Source organism: Vulpes vulpes, chromosome 12, assembly GCF_048418805.1.
Source record: "Vulpes vulpes isolate BD-2025 chromosome 12, VulVul3, whole genome shotgun sequence".
NCBI classification, from domain to species: domain Eukaryota; kingdom Metazoa; phylum Chordata; class Mammalia; order Carnivora; family Canidae; genus Vulpes; species Vulpes vulpes.
The window spans coordinates 44,244,236-44,269,666 of record NC_132791.1 but is presented as its reverse complement, the minus strand read 5'-3'; the positions used below and the strand labels follow the sequence as shown (position 1 = coordinate 44,269,666).

General features: G+C 34.6%; 1 protein-coding gene and 1 pseudogene across 47 annotated transcripts in view; both read right to left on the bottom strand.

Moving 5' to 3' along the window:
- Positions 1–25,431, bottom strand: part of PTPRD (protein tyrosine phosphatase receptor type D) — a 2,173,792-nt gene that overhangs the window by 1,192,421 nt on the left and 955,940 nt on the right. The window lies entirely within an intron of this gene.
- On the bottom strand, positions 16,319–16,886 carry LOC112921930 (large ribosomal subunit protein eL21-like; annotated as a pseudogene).

Here is a 25,431-nt window from a genome sequence, read left to right as displayed (position 1 = left end):
AGATTAAAGATGTTTTTCCTGAAAACGATTATATACTCAGAACTTCAGGATTTTAGTGATCTAAGAAAATCTCAATTAACTTCCTTAGAAATCAGATTTTACAGAAGTGTATTTTATTGCTTTATAATATAATGCATTTTTGCATTAAATTCATTCCAAGTTTTCTATATTTGCTTACCAAATTAGAAACTATTTAAATATAAAATATGGTTTGCTACAATTAGTAATGATACCTGAACTCAGTCTGGGATGTATTTTTTATTTCTTTTTTTTTTAAGATTTTATTTATTCATGAGAGACACACACAGAGAAAGAGAGAGGCAGAGACGCAGGCAGAGGGAGAAGCAGGCTCCTCTCAGGGACCCCGATGTGGGACTCGATCCTAGGACTCCAGGATCATGCCCTGGGCCAAAGGCAGACACTAAACCGCTGAGCCATCTAGGGAACCCTGGGATATATTTTTTCATCCCAGGATGAAAATAGATTTATTCATAAATTTATTCACAATCTATAACAATCTGGTATTTTACAGAGTTCTGAATACAGAAATAATTTTTAGTTAAATACTGAATGTAGCATAGCAATATTTAGCCAAAATTATAAATTGGAAGAGTTGGTTAAGATATTCTAAATTTGAGAAGTTGTCTTAAAATTAGTATATATACATTTTTCTGTAATAACCAGTACAAATTATAGTTTTGCTCTCTTGTATTCAAAAACTAGAGTGTGAGATTATTTGTTAGATTATCTCTGTATACATAACACTGTAATTCTTATTTGCATTTTTATACAAACAATATAAAAACAGTTTTCATTTTAAAATATGTCCAAAAATTATTTGATAGTCTTCCCTTCAAAAGTGGACATTAGGGGCACCTGGTGGCTCAGTTGTTTATGTATCTGCCTTTGGCTCAGATCATGATCCTGGGGGCCTGGGATGGAGCCTTGAGCTGGGCTCCTGTTCAGTGCGGAGTCTGCTTCTCTCTCTTCTTCTGACCTCCTCCTGCCCCTGCTCATGTTGGTGATCTCTCTCTCTCTCTCTCTCTCTCTCTCTCTCAAAGAAATGAATAAAATCTTAAAAAAAATGTAGAGCTTAATATTTCCCTCCTTGAGTGTTCTGTCCAATTGCTGATTGTCCTGAATAGTCCAGGGTATGATAAGCAACAGAGAAAAGGAGAAAGATAAAATGGCATTTGGCACATATGCAGGATTTCAGCTCCACTTGGCTTAGGTGAACAGCTGACTGTTAGGGCATATGCCCCCAATGTTCCCCACTCTACCCTCAATACTAAGAGCCTCACAACTAAGGCCCTTGCTTTGATCACAGCACAGACATGCAAAAACAGAAGTGGAAAGGTTATCAAGTAAGAAATGGCTCTCTTCTTCTTGTGGATGCAGTGGTATCTTAGCACTGGACTAAAGCCCTCCTTCATCCTGTTAGACTGGATCCCTTGTGCAGTATGCACCCTGAACTACCATATCTGTAGGAAAAATCAAAGGGAAAATTAGTGAGGGGAGTATGAGAGGGAGGAGAAGAAGGAAAGGAGGTGGAAGCCTGTCCTTTACTACTTTTTCGTATTCTGAATTCGTTATAATTAGAAACTATTGCTTCCCTTCGAAATCCTAAATCCAAGTGTGGTTTCTTGCCTTTCTTGAGAGTATATTTTGTTTTAAAAGTCATTTTTAAATAAAATTATTAAAAGGAAATAAAATTTTCTTGGTAGACAAGTATGGAAAGCAATAGGGGTTTTTTTAGAGGTAACTAATACAAATCTTTTGATTAACTCCTTCCCAGACCTTTTTAAATTCTATTAAAAAAAGGCCTTAATTTTTTTTTGTTACAAGCTCTGTACAAATTCATATCCTATTTAAAATGTATTCATAGTATATCCTTCCTTCCTTCCTTCCTTCCTTCCTTCCTTCCTTCTTTCCTACATTATTGGTAAAAATAATTTTAATGCTTCTCCTATCACTTATTCTGCATTTCAATGACTCAGTTCCTCTCATAGTGCCTTATTAGAAAGAAATTTGCACAGGGGTGCACATGAGTTTGAATCCTGGCTTTATCACTACTCGGGTATGTCATTTTGGCAAATGATCCAAGCTTTAGTATTTTTTTAATCTAAAGTACCCCCTTGCCCGAAATTTAGTTCCCCACTTTTCTTAATTCCTAAGCCCCCCAAACTGGAATCTTTTGAGCTGACAAATGAGAATAAGATTATACTACTATTGGAATAATAGCAGTGCTAGATATGCATGACAAGTGTTTTCATCTCCAAGGAACAATGTATTTAATCCCATGATAGTTAGGTCTTAAAGATATTAGTTAGCACCTCTACATTTCCATATAATTAATATTAATATAATATAGCAATATATAATATATCAACCATTACATTATTATTGATATATTAATCAAATAATTCTATACAATATATTAATACATTAATTTATTATACATTGGTTTATTCTATTAATATAAGTAGCGTTACACTTTTCGAATCCTATAATAGGTAATATTCTCTGAGTGTTATGTACCAGGTACAATACTGAACAGTGCCCTTGTATTATCTCACTGACAATATGATAAATTAGGAGCTCACATGATGCCCATTAGGATGATGAGGAAATTGAGCTTTAGAAAAAAAAAAACAGATGTTTTATACAAGGCCCCTCACACTTTTAGTAAATGTTGGAGTTATGACTTTAACTGATACTAATTTAAACCTAAAGTCCATGTCATTAACCATAATGCATCATGACCTAGTAAGCTTCTCTAAGGCCACCAGAACAGTCCTGGGCTTTCTTGGGCCAGGTTTTGATACAGTTCTCTCTCCAATATCTACAGTATCCCCTTCTAGAACTTGTTACCATAGACTGGGTCTCCTCACTTTCTCCTTCAGTTATCTCAATCTCTTCTTCTTATATTCTCTCTCTCTCTTCTTTTCAAGATTTTATTTATTCATTTGAGAGAGAGATAGCAACAGAGAGCACAAATGGGGAGGAGAGGGAGAAGCAGGCTCTCCTCTGAGCATGGAGCCCAATGAAGGGCTCCGTCCCAGGACCCTGGGATCATGATCTGAGCTGAAGGCAGACACTTATTCTCATTTGACTGAGCCACCCAGGCACCTCTCTTCTTCTTATATTCTTATCTTTATTTCTTTCTCTGCACTTCATTCTGAGTAATTTCATCAAATTAATTATCTAATTTACTATTTTTCTCTTTGTTTTTCTCTATGTTTTAATCCATATTTCTAAAGTTCCAATTGTTATTATCAGCATTTCTAGACCTTCTGTAAACTAAAAATCATCAGCACATTTCTCTACATAGCAATAACAAATTAGAAAATATAGCAGAATATATGCTACCATTCACAATAAAGAAAATTCTACAAAATATATAGTTGTTGAATGCAGAATATTTGCAGATTTTATGTAGCAAATTGTGAAACTCAATGAAGGGATACTAAAGAAGACCTGAAGAAATAGAGAGATATATTCTATTAATGAAATTATTTAGCATTGTTAATATCTCAATTGCTATGTTTTTATGTGTGTGGCATACACAGAATAATTGAACAAACAAAAAATGGTATCACAGCAGTATGAGAAAACACAGGAACAAGGGGACTTGCTGGCTGTTTATAACACAAATTATTTAAGAAAATAATAATGAAATTTAGCTGAATAATGGTAAGGAGTATAATTGACAAGTTTAGGTAAAACAATAACAGGGAATCCCTGGGTGGTGCAGCGGTTTAGCGCCTGCCTTTGGCCCAGGGCGCGATCCTGGAGACCCGAGATCGAATCCCACGTCGGGCTCCCGGTGCATGGAGCCTGCTTCTCCCTCTGCCTGTGTCTCTGCCTCTCTCTCTCTCTCTCTCTGTGTGTGACTATCATAAATAAATAAAATTAAAAAAAACAATAACAACAACAAAACTCACACCCCAGTATGTTCCTTATCTAGACAAACACAATAAACTCTCATTCTCTGTGGCATTTGACTCATAGATCTCATTCATTCATTCATTCATTCATTCATTCATTCACTCATAGTTTGCCAGACAGCCTGGGTTTTAAGGAGTAGTCATATCATGGAGAATAAATATTCCAATCTAGCACACTGGTGTGTGCACAGAGTCATTTATTTCAGTGTAGGAAATGTCTAACAGGACCTGTGTCATTGTAGAGGAAGGAGCTATGAACATATTTTTGACATCTGCCTGATTCCTCCTATCCAACAACCAAGAGGCCCTTCCTACAAAGAATATCAACTGTTCGATGAGCTCCCTTTAACTATTCTTTCTTCCCCACTTATCCTCAGGCTGAATCTCACAAGACTTGGCTAGTATTCTACAACAATTATAGAGAACTGTTCATCCTTCTGTTTTCATTCACTGGCTGATAACTCAGCTATATAAAAAATTTCCTTTGTACTAAAATTTAATGAATAGTCCCTAAGTGTAAGAACACTTCTTCCTTCCTCACAAAATCTGAATTATCTTCCCACATTTTATCAGTCTGTCTTCTCAATAGTAGCTGTGTAAAGATATATTGGCTGGCGATGCCATAGACTTTTTTTCTACTTGTACATTTCATGATACATTTGGTTATTAAGGTGACTTTTGAAGTTCATGGTTTCATCTTACCATTGGTAATGAAACCTGGATATTCTATTTGAAGAATGGCCCAAAAATATGAGAGTAAGGACACAATGCTGGAAAACAAAATAAAATAATGAAAACCAATCAACAAAACAAAGAAAAAGCATAGGTATCATCTAAGGTAAATACACTGGGGAAAAATATCTAATTGTGTGTGTGGGGGAGGGGTGTTGGTATGGGTCTAATTCCAAATTTAATAATTTACTTGCTATAATAATATTTGAATTACACTATCTTTGATAAAATTTTTCTGGTCTTTATGACATTGTAAACAATCAATTTACCCTTAAAGAAACTTTCAATCAAAACTGACACTTAATATGGACATTTGATAATCCTATAAGAAGTGGTGGCTTTGGCCTCCACACTCTATGGCTAATTCAGGGAACAATCTGTGAAGTCATATAAGTAATATATGTTTATTATAAGATTATATATTTGTTATTTCATCCTAAAAACACTACAAACACATCCATGATCTATTACTTTTAAAAGGATGAAGTTAGGAATATGCAGATCAACAATTCAATGAAAGGTTCTTGAATTCAAATTTGAGGCTTGTATTCTTAATACAATATATCCAGTCACTATAAATCTATTTATTAGTTCAGGAAATAATGAGGGACTGGTTTGTGTCAGAAACTGTTCTAGGTGCACTGTTGACTATAATTGACAAAAAGCATTGCCCTAGTGGAAGCTGCATTATGGAAAGTGGAACAGGCAATGAACACTCAATGCATGAGTAAATTATATAATATGTTGGATGGTGAAAATGCTAGGGAAAACAAACAGTGGAGGGTAATAGGGGTTTGAAGTCCTTGGGGTAAGCATGAAGATTTCAGGGAGTAAATAATTATAGGATCTTGGGTCATCATAAATATGTGGGCTCTATATTTCATACTACTGCATATATAAAAGTGATTTTAATTGATTGAGGTTTGGAGGATTAGTGTGTATGCATATGTAGATCTTCTTCTGAGAAGATGATCTATTATTTTCATCACACTCTTAGAGATCATGTTCCTAAACAAAAAATTCTGACATTCTGAGTATTATGTGTTTTCACAAAACTAGATAACATAGATATCTATAAATAATTAGATATCTAGATAACTGGAACACTTTTTTCCTATTATCTTTGCTTTTATTAAAAATAGTTGTGACAGATAGACTTTTTGGAAAAGACTGTTGTTATTACACAAGTTGATATTAACTTTTATTCTGAAAACTGAAAATAATAAAGTTAATGATACAAATAATTCTGGTTTGTTCTTTAATTGCAGTCCTTTTCAATTTAGAAAGAAAATGAATTTATAAATATTGAATGTGATCATAATTATTGATCCCACCAATATATTGAATTTTTAAATTTACACTACTTTTCTTTAAAAACAGCAACATCTAGAAAATGTTAAATACACTGTGAAACAATAATCTTCAATTCATTCTAAACAATTGTAATTTTATTCTATAAAAGATAGTATTGCACTGGTACTTTACATCTAAAGTGAAGATTATAATTCCTCTTTCAAAAGACCGTTATAGGAATTAAAAAAAATTAAACAAAACAAAACAAAAGACTTGTAGGAATTATATGATGTAATATATAAATAAATTCAACCTACATAATATTCCTTCTTTTTCTTTATAGGTAATGTGTAACTGTGATTTTTTTCATTATTACAAAAAAACATACACACAAGGAATTTTTGTTATGTTTCTTTAATTCATTAAGATATGATAGGAACAACCTTGAAAATCAAATTACATTTATCAAGTTCAATTAAGGTTCAAGCTAAGGAAGGGTATATTCAGATTTTGTGAAGGGAATGTTTGCTCTTTATAATTTAAATGATTTGTATATAAGAGAGATCAGTGAAACTATATCAATGTATTTGTATGTCTTTCTTAGAATGAATGCTGTTAAACCAGGATGTTCTAACATTTAGTCAAAGAAATCTTTCTAATTCTAAAAAAACTATGACAATTCATTATGTTCCATAAAGTGTTCTCGAACTGGTAATTTTGCACTGGTCCTTCCCATAATTACCATTACTATACTCATTTCCTCAAATCATATCTCCTTTTACACGGTTTATTATATTTAGAAATTTAAATCATGTCTGTACATATGAATGGCAAATTTTCAAGAGCATATGTTTGAAAAAGTCAAATATCCATTTCCATGCCAAAAACATTGACATTCCTGGTCTTTAATCACTTTTATTCAGCTCTCCAGTGTACTACCAAATGAATGTAGGCTAAGAGAGGATTTGGTGACAGAGAAATACTCATCATTCACAGAAAAATGCAGATTCCAGAAGAAACAGGAAGAACAAAAATGTAAGTCTATATCAAAAGGCAGATTTTACTACTTTCTTATAAACTTCACAATCTTGTTTTAACAAGATGTTGTCCCCGATGTGTAGGTAAAAATCTAATGGGCCAGAGTTTATTTTCAACTGTGAAATATACACTTGTAAACTCAGATTTTTAAAAACCTCTGAATAGAACTTTTGCAACATTATATTATCATTTGGCAAAATATTTCCTTTCCTTTTGCCCAGTATTTTCACATAATTTGTACACTGGAACCTTACCATAACAACATCCTCAGTCTGTGGAAATTCCACAGTAGAGGATGTGCTATACTACGGTACTTGCCACATTGAAATAAAGTTTAGAAAAATATTGTTGAGTGGTTATTATGTATTAAGTACTATGCCATGATTGTATAAAATATTTAATATATGAGATATTTAAAAATTTGTCTGAGATCTATCTGGTTCCTGACCTGTATTATCGATGCCACTGGAAGCTGTGAACTCTTTACAATGGAAAATATTAGGAAACAAGGCTAGCAAAGATCTGCAGCATCTACTCCTCCCTATATTGTCACTACCTTTTTAATACATTTTGGTATATTTGTGTGTGTGTGTGTGTGTGTGTGTGTGTGTTATGGAAAATCTGATTCCACACAAGCAATATTTACTACACCATATGATTTGCTAATGACCTAGAGGCAATAAGGAAACACTGCAAATGTATAATTAGGAAAATAATGTGATGAAATTTGTGTTTTGATCATAAATACAGAGAATGTACTGGAAGGAGTTGAAACTGGTGTCAGGAAGAACAGTTAGAAGTATAGGCAATGATATAAGGGCAGGACTATATGTGAAAATCCTTTGTAAACTTCAAAGTCCTTACAAATATTATTATTGGTGAGATTAATTCTTCTGGTAATTAACCCTCCCTGGACTAAGAGCAAGAATGAGCTACATTAGACAGATTTCCTACCATAATGGGGCTTGTCATAATGAGACTCCTTTATGTTATAAGTAAAGGCCAAAGTGCAAAACTAAGCTGATGCCTGTTTTGCACTACAATGCCCAGCTGTCTATTTAAATAGCTCTTCTGCTAAAAAGGAATCTCTTGTTATATTAATGACTCTTGGTACTACAGAAAACCATCGAAAACTGTTCCACTAGACTGTCTTAAGAGCTGTCTTCCCATGATGATCCAGAATGAATTTTCCTAGATGTAACCTAATTTAAATGGCATATAAATCCCCAATTTGCCATTTGCTATGTAGATAACCATAAGCACTCTAATAAGAAAATGTAGGTGTCATTACACTTGGTCAAATTTACTATTAAATGACTAGCTAATAGACTTGGAAAATTTTACATCCTTTATCAATGGAGGTGTCATTAAAAACAGACCCTGGAGCTATGTCCTGAATTTCATTCTAAAATCAAAGCACATTATCATTATCTGGTCCTGTCTCATTATAATTAGTTTGGTCTCAATACAACAGCAATTTCTTTAAAGCTTATTGTATGATAGAATGAAATCTGGGAATTTTTTTAAAACTACAAATAGCTTTCAATTATTTCCTCCCTCTATCCCTGCCTGCTTCTATATTCTCTATTACTAAATTGGTACATCATGTGGCTAGGATGAAGTTCCTCCACTATTTGGGAGGCTATGCTCCCGATAATATCTGGCAATTTTAGAAAAAAAGCTATGAACTTAATATGTTAAGCTAAAGAGTTTCTGATCAGGGTGGCTCAGTAGGTTTAGCATCCAACTCTTGGTTTCAGCCTAGATTATAATCTCAGAGTCTTGAGATTAGCCCCAAATCAGGCTCTGCACTCAGCTCTGAGTCTGCTTAAGATTCGCTCTTTCCCTCTCTACCCCTCCCCCACTCGTGCACACACACTCTCTCTCTCTCAAATGAGTAAATAAAATCTTTAAAAGTAGTTTCTGATCATAAAACTTTTAGTAAATGAGTCCTAAAACTACTGAATTTTAGCCTGCAGAAAGGGGCTTGTGTTATGTATTTATAATATCTATTCTGTGGGGGTAACACATATCCCCAAAAAGAAAGTGCTCTGACATCAGAAAAATTACTGAAATCCTTATTAAAACAGTAGATTGAGGTAACAAAGAAATTTCTTAAAGCCCCAGACAATAACTGATAGTCAAGCACACACAGAGTATGTTGAAGTATTCTCAAGCACATAGATTATGTCATGGCATCCTCTGCAGGCTATATTTCTGAATGCTGTTCTTCAATGTCTAAGGCACACAGAACTATCTGGAAAGCTCATTTTGGTGGGGAGATCTGATTCCTTGGCACTGCTATAAAGGATGTGTTTCTGCCATATTATAGGGCAGCATACAGCAGCACTAGTGATGTTGTTGATAAGCATGGTTGCCTTTCATAGGGCAGCATAATTCAGAGGAATTTACCCTCAGAGGAAAACTCCCCAGTGCAAAGCAGATGAGTGATAACACCCTTTATACAGACTGAATGTAATGGTTTATTCACTTATGCATATTAAATACCTTTGAAATTAAAGGGAATCAGAATAGGCTGCCACAAAGTATGTCACTTTGTACTGTGGACTGTTTTGAGATGAAGGGAATCAAGATCCAACTGTTTCAAAAAAACTTTCCTCTCCCCCTTATTTGTCTCTGAGAATTCAGAGGATGTTTGGTCCTGGAAGAGAGGTACCACCAGAAATATCTACAAAGAGTACAAGCTAGGTGTGCCAAACTAAGAGGAACTCAGCAAGATATGTTTGTTTACTTTCCTCTGTGTCCCACTGTCTCTGCAGGTCATGACAAACATTTGTTTTCCAATTATTTGCTCTTACCATCTTTTCGTTAATTGTCTTCCTTCCTTTTGAAGCCCCAGATCCCTACCCCTAACTCCTTAACTCAGAATGGCATATAAGCCTCAATTGCCTGTCTTGAAGCTTTTCATGTCTTTGTGGAGCTCTCATAAGTACAAAATTAAATGTTAACCAATTTAATTAGTAGACCAGCCAAAATAATCCAGTAAATTAAGAAAAAAAAAATATTTCCTACAAAAGCAAACAGAAGAGTAGCAATATGGGGCACCTGGGTGGTGCAGTTGGTTAAGAATCCAACTCTTGGTTTTGGCTCAGGTCATGATCTCAGGGTCATGGTCTCCAGGTCATGAGATTGAGCCTCTTGTCAGGCTCTCTCTCCCTTTCCCTCTTCCCCTCTTTTCCACTTTCTCTCTTTCTCTCGCTCTCTCCCTCTTTCAAACAAATAAATACTTTTTTAAAAAGAAGAATTAGCAATATGATTTTAGATTTAAAGCATAAATTAAATCACAAGTAATCCAATCGTATTTGAATCTGGCCTCCATCTTATCAGTTCAGGTGAAAGAATGAGCAATAGAGGTCATATCATCCCCGGGCATAGCTGAACTGGCCAAGAAACCTGTAAGAATGCCACCCCACTAGCTTACAAATAGATACGATCACCAGATGTACTTAGTGAAAATTTTAACATAAGGAATAAAGATGTTTTTCAGATTCCAAATCTCTTGAGATAGAGAAGACCGCTGTGGGACTTAATGAAAGGCACCAGAGCATCTGCTAGCATGACATCACGGGCCTCCAATTAACAGCGTCCACCTTCTCAGGAGTCCACTGCTATAAATTTTGACCTTAAAAATCCTCACTTGCAAACCATGAGGGAGACAGGACTTTTGAGCAGTAGGTCCTGTTCTCATGGGTGAAACCACACCATTAACAGCTTATCTTTCAAAAGCTCAGTGTCAGTTTTTATTGGCTTGCTGTGCCTTGAGGGGACAAACTCTTGGTTCAGTTACAATTTGATTAAATACAGGTAAATAAACCCTGCCAGGCTTGAAGCGAATGAGGGAGTTCTTGGGGTTTGTAGTGATCAGCTGCATCCTGCAGATTCCTCATTTGAATCAAAAGGCAGGTTGGCAAAATGAATAGACTTTCCATTTTGAAGACTTGGACTAAGTATGGTTTAGAATCATATTTGACTGCCTACCGGGCAAATATCTCACCATAATGACACTCAAAGAGGTTAAGTTTACTACTTCCTGAATCAAACTGATCAGATTGAAATCCCAGCTCTGCCACTTACTCTATTTCCATATCTGAAAACAGATGTAACAATAGTAGCTACTTCACAGAATGACAGAGGATAAATTAATCAAGTCATGTGAGATACACAATATTTTTCTTGGCATATTGCTTACCAACAATTAGTTACTACTATTGTTATATTAAAATAATAATTTATATGAATTTTCAAAAATTGGTAACACATGCAATTTTATAGCATCTGGAGAATGGAAACTGAGCTTAGTAATACTTCCTCTTCATTAAACCTTTACCTAAATATAGTACTAATGTTTTTGAATTAAACTTGTCCAGTCATGGGAATTATCCTTTCTTAAAGCTTGGTGGATTCTCAAGACAAACGTCTAAGTACGTCCTTTCCCCATAAAACAAACCGTGGTCTTTTGCAAGGGACATTCTTGTCAGAAGACTAATAATGGGGATGCCACTTGAACCATATGGGTATTACACGAATAGAATGTAGATATGCAGACAAACAAATGTAATCATTGAGGGTGTTGAGCTGAGCAAACACTGCTTCACAGTGTTAATGACATGAAATTTTCCTCTACTTTCTGTGTTGTTGCCTTTGTATCTACTCAGAATTTCACCCCTGTCCTCTGGTGACAGCTGTAGCACATGAGCTCATAACACTGGATTTACTCTATGATTTCCTGCCAAGCACTTTATTAAGAGTTTTAGATTTATTAGATTCAATACAGTTTGCTTATGCATTGGAAGATTATTCTATACTTTATTTTGCAAAAATTACCCTCTTCTATGGCTTGATGCCTTGAGTTTATAGCCACTAAGACTTGGTTTATTGTTTGTTCTTGATTTGGAAACAAATAGGTTCCCTTTGTTCTGATCCTTTATTTTCCCTGTCTACTTTTGAGATGCTAGAACATTGTGATTGTACATAGCATTCAAAACTCAAGATTTATTATACATTGCATTTTCTTTAAAAAAAATTAGATTATAGATTTAAGCGTAATCAATGCTTAAGAAGCAAGACAAGAGACTGGATGTATGATTTGTACACATACACTTAATTTCCCTATATTCTTGTCATGATTATCCATGGCATTTATGAACCTATGTTGATTTATTATCAAATGAAAGATTAAAAAGCCTAACATTTTTAAAGCAAGATGCACTTAAAATAATAAACTTTAAGTAGAATCATCTGATTGAAGATCAATAAATATGACAACAATTCAGGGTGAGGGTGTTTCTATACACTTATAAGGAAATCGTAAGTCTTTCTTTAAAGTTTTCCCCTATGCTATATTTAAAAAACAAAAATCAGAAACAGAAACAAAAAAGTATATCTCCAGAAGGTTATAACAAGTAACAATATACAAGTTTCATAAATTTGAACTCTTCTAATTTGGAAACCAAATCCAGTTGGCTAGCCTGTTGTGTTTGGTTGATTGGTGTTTTATGTAATTGGGAAACTTTACATTTAAAAGTAGCTTTCTAATTTATTTTAAAAATCAGAAAATTTAGGCTAATACTCTTGATTGGCAAAATTAACTGAAGCTGAATACTGGCTGTCCCTTGTACTCAAGGCCCATGTCCTCCAAAGACCTTGTTCCCCTTGTTCCCAACCTTCTCTATTCATTCATGTTGGTGGGCTAGTCTTTGTATACATTTGTAGTTGGGACCACTGACATAGAGATGTCAAGGGAAGATGTGCTAAAATATGACAATCACATTGTATAGCCTGGTAAAGGTAGGTTAGGAACCCATCAACAGGCTTTATAATGTAGCTTATTTCAATATAATAATAGTCATGGTGCAAATGAGAATAATTACTTACTTAGTACTTGAACAACTATAACATTATGCAGCCATTAACCGTGATATTTTCAAAAATATCAGACGCAAATGTAAAAGTGATTTGGTTAAATGACAAAATCACAGATCATATAGTCATGGGTAAATTAGTATTGAGTTATGTTACAAAGAGAATTCAAACTAGATGTGCACGATCAAGGCACTACTCTAAATGGATAGATAATCACTCAGAATTACAGAGCTAAATTGGGCCAGGCAAACCAATTCCAGGACCAAAGATTCATATTTACATATTAATCGCAACTAATTACATTTTCATTGATTTTTTTTTTTCAGAACAAATTAGAGAGACCAGTATGCTTCTTTGGAATAGAGAAGAAAAAATTTTAAAAAAATTATATGTGTATTGTCTAAAGTTAAAGTCCTGAGGGAGCGGTTGAATACTCGAAAAGGACTAAGGATTAGTTAGCACAAGTACTAACTAGTATTAAAGTACTAGTTAAGCAACATTTTAAGTAGTATAATAGTTTTTCTGATAGTTTTTTTTTTTGCATTTTTAAATATTTGCATTTTTGTTACAGTAAAAGTAACTCATTATTCATGTAGGTGATTAGAAAAGGGGGAATGAAAGAAATAAAATATAACTCACCTATAATCTTACTATCAATATTTTACTATGAAAAGTTTCAATCTTTTTGTTTCTTGTCTTTTTGCTTCTAAACCATAAGATGTATATAGATCAGGAGCCTCTATTCTGCTCACTAATATATCCAAATACCCACACAGTGCTTACTAAAACAAAAAAAAAAGGTAGGCACTTGGTGGATATTGACCGAATATGTGTGTTTAAAATTAGAGTTCTATTGCTTTTTAAATTTATTTTTATTTTTTAAAAGGTTTTATTTATTTATTCATGAGAGACACAGAGAGAGGCAGAGACAGAGGTAGAGGGAGAAGCAGGCTCCATGCAGGGAGCCCGACGTCGGACTGGATCCCGGGTCTCCAGGATCACGCCCTGGGCTGAAGGCGGCGCTAAACCGCTGAGCCACCCGAGCTGCCCTGTCTTTTTATTTTGTGTCTTTTCATTTGAGTACATATTGTGAGCATTTTCCTGTATTTAAGTGTTCTAACAAAGTACTTTTTTAAATGGCTAGATGTGCCATAATTTCTATTGTTGAATATTTAGGTTGTTTCCAAATTATCACTAACACCAAAATGCTTCTGCAAGCACTTTTACACAAAAAACTGGTTAGTATAAATATCTAGTATACCGGACTTTATATTGATCATTATAATTTTTGAAAATTTTATAGGAAAAATAAATGGTTTCTAATTGTTTTGATTTGTAGTTACTTGACAACTGTTAACACTATATATTTTTGTGTATGTCAATAAAATACCTTTAAATGGAAATATTATTGTTTACAAATTTAACAAAAATCCAATGTATAAAATATTTGATCTCATCTAATCAGCATATATAGAAACATAAACACATATAGACTTTGCTATATAGTTACATTATTCATTGTACCTTAGGTAATCAACATTTCAAAATACATGCACATATGCACATACATGTGTATTAACTGTACATTCACTGACACATTCATATGTTTCTTATGTGATAACATGTGCATATTTATTGACTGATGTAGAATTTTAAAAAAAATTAAATATTTTATTAATTTATTCATGGTAGAGAGAGAGGGGTGGGGAGCAGAGACACAGGCAGAGAGAGAAGTAGAATCCATGTAGGGAGCCTGACGTGGGACTGGATCCTGGGTCTCCAGTATCAGGTTCTGAGCTGAAGGCAGTGCTAAACCACTGAGCCACCCGGGCTGCCCCCAGAATTTTTTAAGAATAAAAATACTAACATTGGTATAATCATTTAAAGTATAGAATATTAAGTTCTAGTTTATCTTACACATCAAAATATATTCATGTTCCATTCAAATATAAAAATATTCCCATTCTTTCTTTCTCATGCATACACACACACACACACACACACACACACACACACACACATATTTGGAGCCGGTGGAACAGTATCTGCCTTAGTAATTCCAAATATGTAAAACTTGCCAAACATCCAATTGCTTCACAAAACCTAAATATATTGTTTCTGAGAGCAAAATTGAAAAAAAAAGAACTAAGACATTTATTGCAATATACTTTAAACTTTTGGTTTGGGGGGCATAATTTATGCCATTTTGGTGAATTTTATATATATAATATTATTAAAATGGGAATAAATATATAACAGTATGTGATAAAACTGAATATATGTTTATTTAAGGTCCTTTTTTTCCTTTTTCTTTTTTTCAACTTGAAGAAAGGTGTTTAATTATACCTTCCTGCAGGAGGGGGAAAATCAGTTTTTAAGATTCTGAAATAAAGTTGGAAAAGCAGACTTGATTGAGTGCTCAGACGAAAATAGCACATCCTATAAGTATCCTTACTGTTCAAAGGAGCCCTCTGCCCTGCCACCCCAGGACACAAATCTGGTTACTGCTGGCCATCTTTCAAATTGAGAGTCATGTGACCAGTGGCAGATGTGTCTGTCTGCCACTGCGATGGGATCCATCTGCAGTTTGCACCTGTTGTTTTGCTGAGGCCAGAGTGGAGGTATGAATATAAAAATTCAAAGGGCAAGTTAACGGCAAAATCAAGGAAGTGGTTTTTCCTGTCATGATCTGTTTCTGTTCTTCTTTCTTTTCTTCCACCTCAAAGTTCAAGATGCTGATGGGATAATAACCCATGGTCAACATCAGCCAATTATCCTAAGTTGTAATTATCATAATTTTTCACTACAACATCTTTAAAAAAATAGGAAGATGATAAAAACAAATTTGAAAGCCAAAAAAAAAAAAAGAAGATAATATGTTCTTCAAAGGCAGCCTCTGTTTGGACAATTTTGGTTCATGCTGATAGAGGAAACACCTTGCTGTCAACATAAACACTGCTACTGTGTGATTACATATTCACCATTTCTTTTCTTTCTTTCTTTTTTTTTTTTTTACAAAATATATTTGGTTTATACATACTTTCAAAGAACACCACTGAAGGATATTTTTTGGTGGGTTTTTCAAATCAGAGCTTCTTGGAGAGCAGTACTTTTGAAGTCTTAGAGTGCATATGAAACCATGCATTGTATTGTTTAAGTGCAGATTCTGATTCAGAAGGTTTGGGTTAGAGCCTTAGATGAGCCTTTCTAACAGGTTCTCAGATGGTGCTGATGCTGCTAGTTAATGCACTACACTCTGAATAGCAAAGCTACAGATTTTATGTGTACGATTTCTTAACATGTAAAATGATTTTAAAAACTATAACTAGAAATCTTTCAACAAATATAAACAAGTATTAAAATGTTTATAAGTAGGGGTGCCTGGGTGGCTCAGTTGATTGAGCATCAGATTCTTTTTTTTTTTTTTTTTTTTTTTTTTTACAATCCTGAGGTCTTTTATTTTCTTTACAGTTATCATGCCATGAATTCATAGGGAATGGGTTCCAGCAGTTCAGGCTCCTTTCCATTGGTTTTCACAAAGTGTGTTTCTCTGGGTGGGGCAGGCTGGTGCTTCAGTTGGACCCAAGTACCTTTCTCTTTGGCTTCCTCCTTTTTTCTGATCATTTTCCTTCACACGCTTCAGGAAGCTATCTCGGGTCTTTGAGTGTTTAATATGCTCAATGCGGACATTAATTCTCTTGGCAAGAATCTTGCCCTTAACTTGTTTGTTTACAACAATGCCAACAGGATGCTGAGTAACATTGTAGACCTTTCCAGTTTTGCCATGGTAACATTTGTGGGGCATTCCTTTTTGAACAGTTCCCATTCCCTTGATGTCCACAATATCACCTTTCTTATAGATTCGCAAGTATGTGGCCAAAGGAACAACTCCATGTTTTCTAAAAGGCCTAGAGAACATATAGCGGGTACCTCTCCTCTTTCCCTTTGTGTTGGTCATTTTGGCAAATTACTGGAAGATGGTGGTTCCGGCCGAAAGGAAGGAGCATCAGATTCTTGATTTTGGCTCAGGTCACAATCTCAGGGGTTGTCAGATGGAGCCTTGAAACCAGCTCCACACTGTGCATGGAACATGCTTAAGATTCTCTCTTTCTGCCTTTCCCACCCCTTTCTCTCTAAAATAAATAAATAATTAATAAATTAATTAAATAAATGCTTATAAGTAGATTTAAATAGACAATAGATGTAACTAAATTAGCGATAACTCAAATGTAACAGAAGTTATTTTTTAGTTATTAAATTGTTATGTTAAAACTTTAAGCATTCTCCCACCTTGAGAAAAAAATCAGCCTGAGTTCTAATGAAAATTGTCTTCATGACTGTTATTCCTAGGTATGGTAGATAGTGTCCTTTCCTTTGTCAACATTTTTTTAAAAGATTTATTTATTCATTTATTTATGAGAGACACACAGAGAGAGAGAGAGAGAGGCAGAGACACAGGCAGAGGGAGAAACAAGCTCCTTGCAGGGAGCCCGACATAGGGCGGCGCTAAACCCCTGAGCCACCTGGGCTGCCCCTGACAATTTTTTTTTTTTTATTTGACTTTTAGATTTTGTTTTAGAGTAGTCTTAGGCTCAAAACAGAATTAAGAGGTAAGTATTGAGATTTCCATGTACATCATGCTCTACACAGGCAGAGTTTCTCTCTCATCATCAAAGTAATTCGCCGAGTTTTTTTAAAAAATAATAATTGTTATTTAATTAATATGAATATAAAATATATCTTTATTGTATTTGCATATTTATACTATAAATATAAATATAAATTATTATTTTTATTAGTTTTTGCCAAGGATAAACCTACAGTAACACATCATAATCACCCAATGTCCATAGATTATATTATGGTCCACTCTTGATATTTACATTCTATGGGTTTGGACAAATTTACAATAACATCTATTCACTATTATAATATCATAGCATATTTTCAGTGCCCTAACACAAACAAACAAAGGAAAATGATTCATCTTCTCCCTATATTCCCTTCAACTATTCATCTTTTTATTGTGTCCACAGTTTTTTTTCTTTTCTGGAACATCATATAGTCAAAGTTATATATAGTATGTGACCTTCTCACATTGGCTTCTTTCACTTAGTAATTTGCATGAAGTTTCCTCCATGTGCTCCTATGGCTTGATAGCTCATTTTTTAGTGTTGAATAATATTTCTTTGTTTGTATTTATCACATACACATATTGAAAAACTTCTTGGTTTCTTCCAAGTCTTGGCAACTATAAATAAAAGCTGCTATAAACATCTATGTGCAGGTTTTTGTGTGAGCCTAAGTTTTCAAGTCCTTCAGATAAATGCCAAGGAGCTGAAATCTTCAAATTATCCAGATGTCACTAATATCTTAGTCTGTTCCAATCCCATTGCCACTTACACTTTCTATGCCAAGTATGGTTTATGAACTAGTAATATCGGCACCAAATGAGAGCTTTTTTTGGAATCTCAAGTCTCACTCCAGACCTACTAAATTAGAGCTTGTATTTGATGAAAGTCCTCAGGCAATCGATGTGTACATGAAAGTTTGAGAAGCAGTGCCATCAATTCTAACACCTCTGATTATGAAATATAAATCTCCACTTTGACCTAGAGTTAGAAACATGTCTAAAATCAGTAGGAGCTTTTGAGACAGACAAAAAAAAATCTTCAAATCCCAGCCCTTCTGCTTCTGAAGTGATTCTCTTAAACAGGTAATGCAACATTTCTCCTCACTTTCTCCATCGGAGCAGTGATGAAAATAAGACCTTGTTGCTGTATTAAGAAATGTTATATGCAACTGATGAATTATTGAAAACTACAGCTGAAACTAATAATGTACTATAAGTTAGCTAATTTAATTTAAATATAAAAAAAGAATTGTGATAAAAATCAAAAGTACTCATCACAGTCTGAGGTATAATAAATGGTCAGTTGTTAGTAAAAATTATTATTAGAGATAAATAAATTAGAGAAATAGAAGAAACAGTTCTTGAGGTTACAAAGTGGTTAGTGGTAAATTGTGAATTAAAGATAACCTGATAACTGATGGGACTTATTCCAATGCCATGCCACTTTGCTATAATAGCAGTTCAACTAAGCTTATATTTCAAGGATTTTTAGTTTTCTCCTGGAATTATGATCAACATAGTAATTTTTATATTATTTTTACTGAGAAATATTTTTAGGTAATGGGGAAAAAATGAGCCCTCTCTTAGAATATATAAAAGAAATATAAAAGACTGTTTAAAATATATTTCCTTGCAAAACATATTAAATGGATCATTATTTATACGAGATTTTTAAAACTCACTGTGGCTTATTGTGAAAACTTTAAACTGACATTGGATAGGTAAATTATGTTTAGGCTGTTTTCAAGAACTGGATTTTTGATTCAATAGACCATAGCAACTCTTCGATGTGCTATATTGTAATTCATTAAATTATCTTCTAGCACATGCAAAGCTATCATGATGCTAATAGGTATTCATATTTAAATTATGAACTAAAGTTACCTTATACATATATACGCCAATTTTTCATATCAAAAAGCTTGGAACTGAAAGAACTATAGAGCAAAACACAGTATTTGAACACATTTTTATGGTGTTGTGATTTCTAGATTATCTTTGTATTAGTTAAACCTATCTGTTGTGTCAGTTATCAATTCATTGCCTTTCATTTCCAAATGCACCTCCAATATGGTAAACAACAGAATTGGTTTAAGCATTTCTCTTTTAAAACGTACAATGTTAAAAAAATAATAATAAATAAATCTACAATGTTAAGTTTCTCAGCAGAGGGCAGCAGGGGAGATTTTGCAGGAGTTAGAGACTTCCTCCATTTCACAGCATTATCCAGGAGGATAGGCAGTGTGGGTTTGAGGACATCTGGTAAAGAACTACTTAGCGGTCACAAGCCCAGGATGTGGTCTTTTGATCTTTCAGCCTCATCCTGGCAATGATATTTCTACAGACAGCCTGGACTCCTCTGACAAGCCTAGCACAGCCTGCATAAAGCTACTTGTGTCCAGAAGGTCATACACCAAGTCAGTCCTTCTTCAAAGAGTAAGTTCTAACAACCTTTCACCCCTACTGGCACCTGGATTCCCACTACAGATCCAGCAACCATTTTCTTATCACCTGTTCTTTGTCTATACCTCAGGAGGTGGCCTGTTGTTTGCACAGCAGTTCTGGCCTGGCCATACCAGTGGCCAGCTCTGCTCTCCAGGAGCCAAACTACATTTTCTCCAGTATTTGAACACATTTTTACAGTGTTGTGATTTCTAGATTATCTCTGTATCTGTTAATACCCTTTTCAAGTTTATCCTTTCTTAGGTATTCTCTCTCAGCCTTACCATATAGAATTTCTCTATATCTTATAGTTATGTTTGTCAGAGTCAATAATTCTTTGTATTAAACTGTTCTGCTTTAGCCTACTACATGTTTTTTGTTTGTTTTTTGTTTTGTTTTGTTTTTTGTTTTGTTTTGTTTTTGTCTCCTGATTGGGCTCAGAGTGCTACTTTGGCTTTCTACAATTAGAAGTGAAACTTGTTCAAGAGATCATTTTATTACAATAAGGGCTACTATTTATTGTGAACCATCTATGTGCCAGGAATTTCACAATTACGATCTCACTTCATCCTCATGGAAATCTTATGAAGTGGGTACTTCATTCTACAAATGAAGGATACAAGGCTTATAATTAAAGCAGTTTACTCAAGGTCAAATAACTGACTCAAGACTTAAAACGAGTCCTCTCTCAATACTATCATTGTGCTTATCACTACTATCTTAACTCCTAAACACCATAAAAGTCAAATAAAATGTCCACAAATATTTTACTTTTTTTGAATAATTGATAACATAATATCTTACGGGTTTATTATCCAGATAGAACGTAAAATACATATTTGGATATCATAGCTTTCCAGGTTATGCTTGAAGCCATGAATATAAATAGAATCACCCAAGGAGAACGGAGAAAAAAAAAGTTAACAGGCTTGGAGAAGACCTGGGAAAACACTGCCATTTAAAGAAAGAGGAAAATAAACCTTTACAGAGAACTTACAATTTCTTTTTTTTTTTTTAGTAACATTTTTTTTTAATTTTTATTTATTTATGATAGTCACAGAGAGAGAGAGAGGCAGAGACACAGGCAGAGGGAGAAGCAGGCTCCATGCACCGGGAGCCCGACGTGGGATTCGATCCCGGGTCTCCAGGATCGCGCCCTGGGCCAAAGGCAGGCGCCAAACCACTGTGCCACCCAGGGATCCCGAGAACTTACAATTTCTAAGTACTTTTTCTACCAAAGAGTAGAAAAAAAGCAAGTAGAGTGTACTGGAAGCTGAGAGATTTTCAGAAACGAAACGCCACAAAGAAAACAAGAAGGATGATGAAAAATATGTTTTGGCTTTAGCAATATAGAGGTCAATGGTTAGAAGAGTGAAATTAGTGGGCCTAAATCTCATACTGAGATGAATGCACAAAAAGTAAAGAAGTATAAACTTTGAGTAAAGCAACTCTTTAAAGATACTTGACAATGGAAAGAAGAGGACTTCTGTGAAGATATGTAGGGCCAAGGTGGTATTTTGGGTTATTTTCCATAAGATGAGAGAGACTTGAAAATGTTGAAGTTGCAACATTCTGAGAAATTAATGTTTAAGATATAGAAGGGAAATAAATGATAAAATCCTCAAGGAGATAGGAAGTATAGGGAGCATATAAGGGTGAATTAAAATAATTCTTAGTTTTAAAGATTTTTACATCAACTTTGACATTCACTGATTCTGACACTAATCTTACCTGAATCATACACATATAGAAAAGGGAGATGGGGAGGGGAAGAAATAGTTTGTTTTCAACAAATTGAGTTAGCATCATCAGCCTTGCATGGTTTTCCTTAATTTTAAAGTTCTTCTAGTAGAAAGCTCCATTTGTCTGGAAGCTATAAAGTCATCTTTTGGAATTTCAGATTCCTACTATGTGTGATATTCTCCAGTCCTCTAGGGAGAAGAAGCTGCTGAATTCATAGACATGTTTAGACTAGTAAGGCCTACTGCAGAGAAAGAAAGATGTACATATTTCAAAACATAAAAGGACTGAAGTAGACTATAAGCCCCTTAAAGGGAAGGACTATGTCAAATCACTCTGTTGTCCATTAACTAACCTAATCTTTCACTTTGGGCAGGTACATAATTAGGATACTTAGATAACCATACTCATCCTTACCTAGTATATTGGGAGGTTTGGCTTCCATAACATCCTTTATAGAAAAGCTGTGTCTATCTAAACTGATTTCTTCCAATTTTAAACTAAGCAAAGTAAAATATTAAACCCTCTCTTGCTGTGGTGTATTCCAAGTGTCCCTATATGTCGCATTGTCTTTTAACAGTCTTTATTCTCATTCAATCAACTCCTTCCCACCCCCTGTAGTTTTCCAATTTGACCTTTCCACATAATTCAAATGCTATGACCTAGCCCACACTGAAATAACTCTTCAACACAATTTTGGCAAAATTAAAGTAGCTTCTGGCTTTTGGAAAAAAGTAATATATGTTAGCTCTTTATTTTCTTCTAATTTTTGAGATTCAAGTGATGCCATAGCGCTTTATCGTTAGCTACATCAGCAGTTAGCTTTGCCAAGTGAGGTTGCTAGCTCTTCTAAATGCAAATTAAAAGAGAAAAGAAAAGAAAGGAGCAAAGCATTAGCAGGCAGCAAAGTGATATGGTACATGGCCAACAAGGTAATAGCCTTATGGTGAGCCAGTGCTGCAGAGAGGGAGGGTTATCTTGTCAATGGTATTAAACTTAAGACCCTGTTTCACTTGCACTGATGTCTGTGGAGGGAAAGGACCCGGATGGAGGAGGAGATTAAGAACTTCTCCCTAAATCGGTAATCAGTATCCTTCTAACAACTACAGAAAGGGTCTTAACATCTGTGAGAGTAGTCACTGTCCAGGCTGTGAGGAAACACAGGGAGAAGTGTGTAATGCTCATTGCTTCTAACTGTGAACACTTAACACTTCTGGCAACCAGAAAGAATCTGCAGTGCCCTCTTCATTCACAGAGGACACTATGACTATATATTATTGAAGAGTGGATATTAGAAGAACATCTCATCATTTTTAGAGTTTTATTTCATGTTCATAAAAACATTTCCATTTTTCTCTTCCTGAAGAGAGCCTCTTGAACTGAAACTGCCAGTGACTTTCCACATCCCTCATCCTGTTTCATTACAGAAACACTCATAAAGACACAATTTTCTCCTATCAATAAATATGTTTGATGTTCCATAGAAGTTCTATGTAATACATGCAGAACAATGGAGTCAGACTCTAGGATAAATTATTGTCAAAACAACTTGAAGCAACGAGCCTGCCTCTGGATGCTCGGCGGTAGATGTGATGCGGGTGTTGTGGAAAAGCAGAATGAGCAATAAAGCCCATGAGTAATAATCATAAATCCCAAAGAGGCATCACCCTTTCTTAAGACATTTTTAAACTCCTTGAAAAAGAAGGCTATAAGGTGCAATCTGCTTTTAGAGGCATTATATCGTTCTAATACATTTAGTTTAAGTTGGAAGTGGAGCATGCCTGGACTGAGGAGCTTTTTCATGCAGTGGACTCAGCCACAGCTCCACGTGGACTGCCAGGATGGGACGTGATGCTGATGGTGTTCTGAGCAGACTCTCAACATTTTCGTAACTTGAATTTGTTTTATTTTTACATCATATTTCTGTTAAAGGCTCCTAAAATCTCCTAGCCATCAAGTGTCTCAAAATACAGACTAAATGGAAAGTATCTGGGGACACAGAATAATTTAGTGTGCCTTATGTATAGGATAAAGGACAAAAGGACTGATGTTTCTCAAAACAGACTATTAGGTTGGCTGTATTCAATTCTGATTCTATATATTTAAGACTCATTGAATTCATAGTTCAAGGTACTTGCTGCCAAGATAAATAGGTTTGTTTTCTGCTTTTTGTATTTTCGCACATGAAGACACACTCACCGAGAAATCAAGTAGCAATTTAAGAACTAGATACACTGTGTGGGAAACGTCATGTTGGATATATAGTCTAGATGAGCCCTTGATTAATATATAGAAGATTCACCTTTTTTCTTTCACTTCTCATTATTTGGAATCACATATCGGACAAACCAAACAATACTACATCTCAAAGGGAAAAGTGTACGAAAGTGCTTGTCAAACAAAACTCCTAGTAATTTATCACAGAATTTTCAATGTGCTGTTTTCCATGAACCTCATGCAAGTTCAATGAGTATTATTGAAGTCCACTGTCATGTAAAGTTTAGATCTTGCAAGGATCCTAGGAAAAAAGTTCATACCCTCTATTCTGAATATTGGTAAAATATATGTATAGTGCTCAAATAACAAGGATACAGTGAAGCAATTTTTAAAGCTTATCCTACCACAGTATTATTTTACATACTTAGTAAAGAGATAAACTCTGTTCAGGCAATCTCAAGACAGGGGTTTTTATTACTTCCAGAAGTTGAAGTAATTATTTAATAGCTACTATAGTTTGTAAAACATTTTAAAGTTCAGGTTGCACGTCATTAGCATAGAGCCTCAGTCCTGCAGATTTCATGCCTCAGAAACAGGCAACATATACTTCCTTTGAAGGAAATTTACATAGAGATATCTAATTAGCTACCCTGTGGGGTAAGGAAGATAAGCCGAGGCATCTGGTCAACACACTCAATGGGGATGGGGAGACCTTGCTATCTCTATAAAGGGGGTAGAGATTTATAAATCTTATTATTTCCATATATATTGCCTTTCACAATTTACCAGCTTATTTTCACATAATTCATTTAATATAATAGTTATATAAAAGGTAAGACATTACTTTTTTCTATTTTTATTGTTATAACTTCTCTGTACACTTATCACCTTAATAAAGCCTAAATATTACCTTGAGATGACATTTTTAGTTTCTCAAAACCTTCACTATATTTCATGCTCTTTGGAAGCATGGGGTATGCATAAAGTGCCTTTTTTAGTTATAGTGTCCATACATGTATTGTATCTATACACATACACAAATAATACTGTAAAGTTCAGTACATGATAGCCACTCATTGAGGGCTGAAACAATGAATCACTGAGTGAATAAAGGAACACCTCACATTGTCTCATTTCTCTTTAGCCCGTTTGATTATCCATTCAACTAATTTATTACTAAGTACCTAGCACTGTGCCACCCTGTAGGATATTAACAATACAGTAATCAATTAAAGGTTATTCCACAGTGTGGTCCAATGATCTACCTGCTGCCATCTGGATGCTTGTTAAAAACTCAAATTCCTGGGCCCAATCCCAGACTTACTGAATTAGAATCTCATGGATACTGAAGTCAGAAAAGCATTGCACAATAAGTTGACAATCTTGTGAAAACAGGTCGATGGATTTTTAAAAAATCATGTTCAAAAAAATCCTTTCTTTTAATCATTCTACAATATTTTCTCTATGCAATTTCTCTTAGTTATAGATTGGGTAAAACTAAAATTC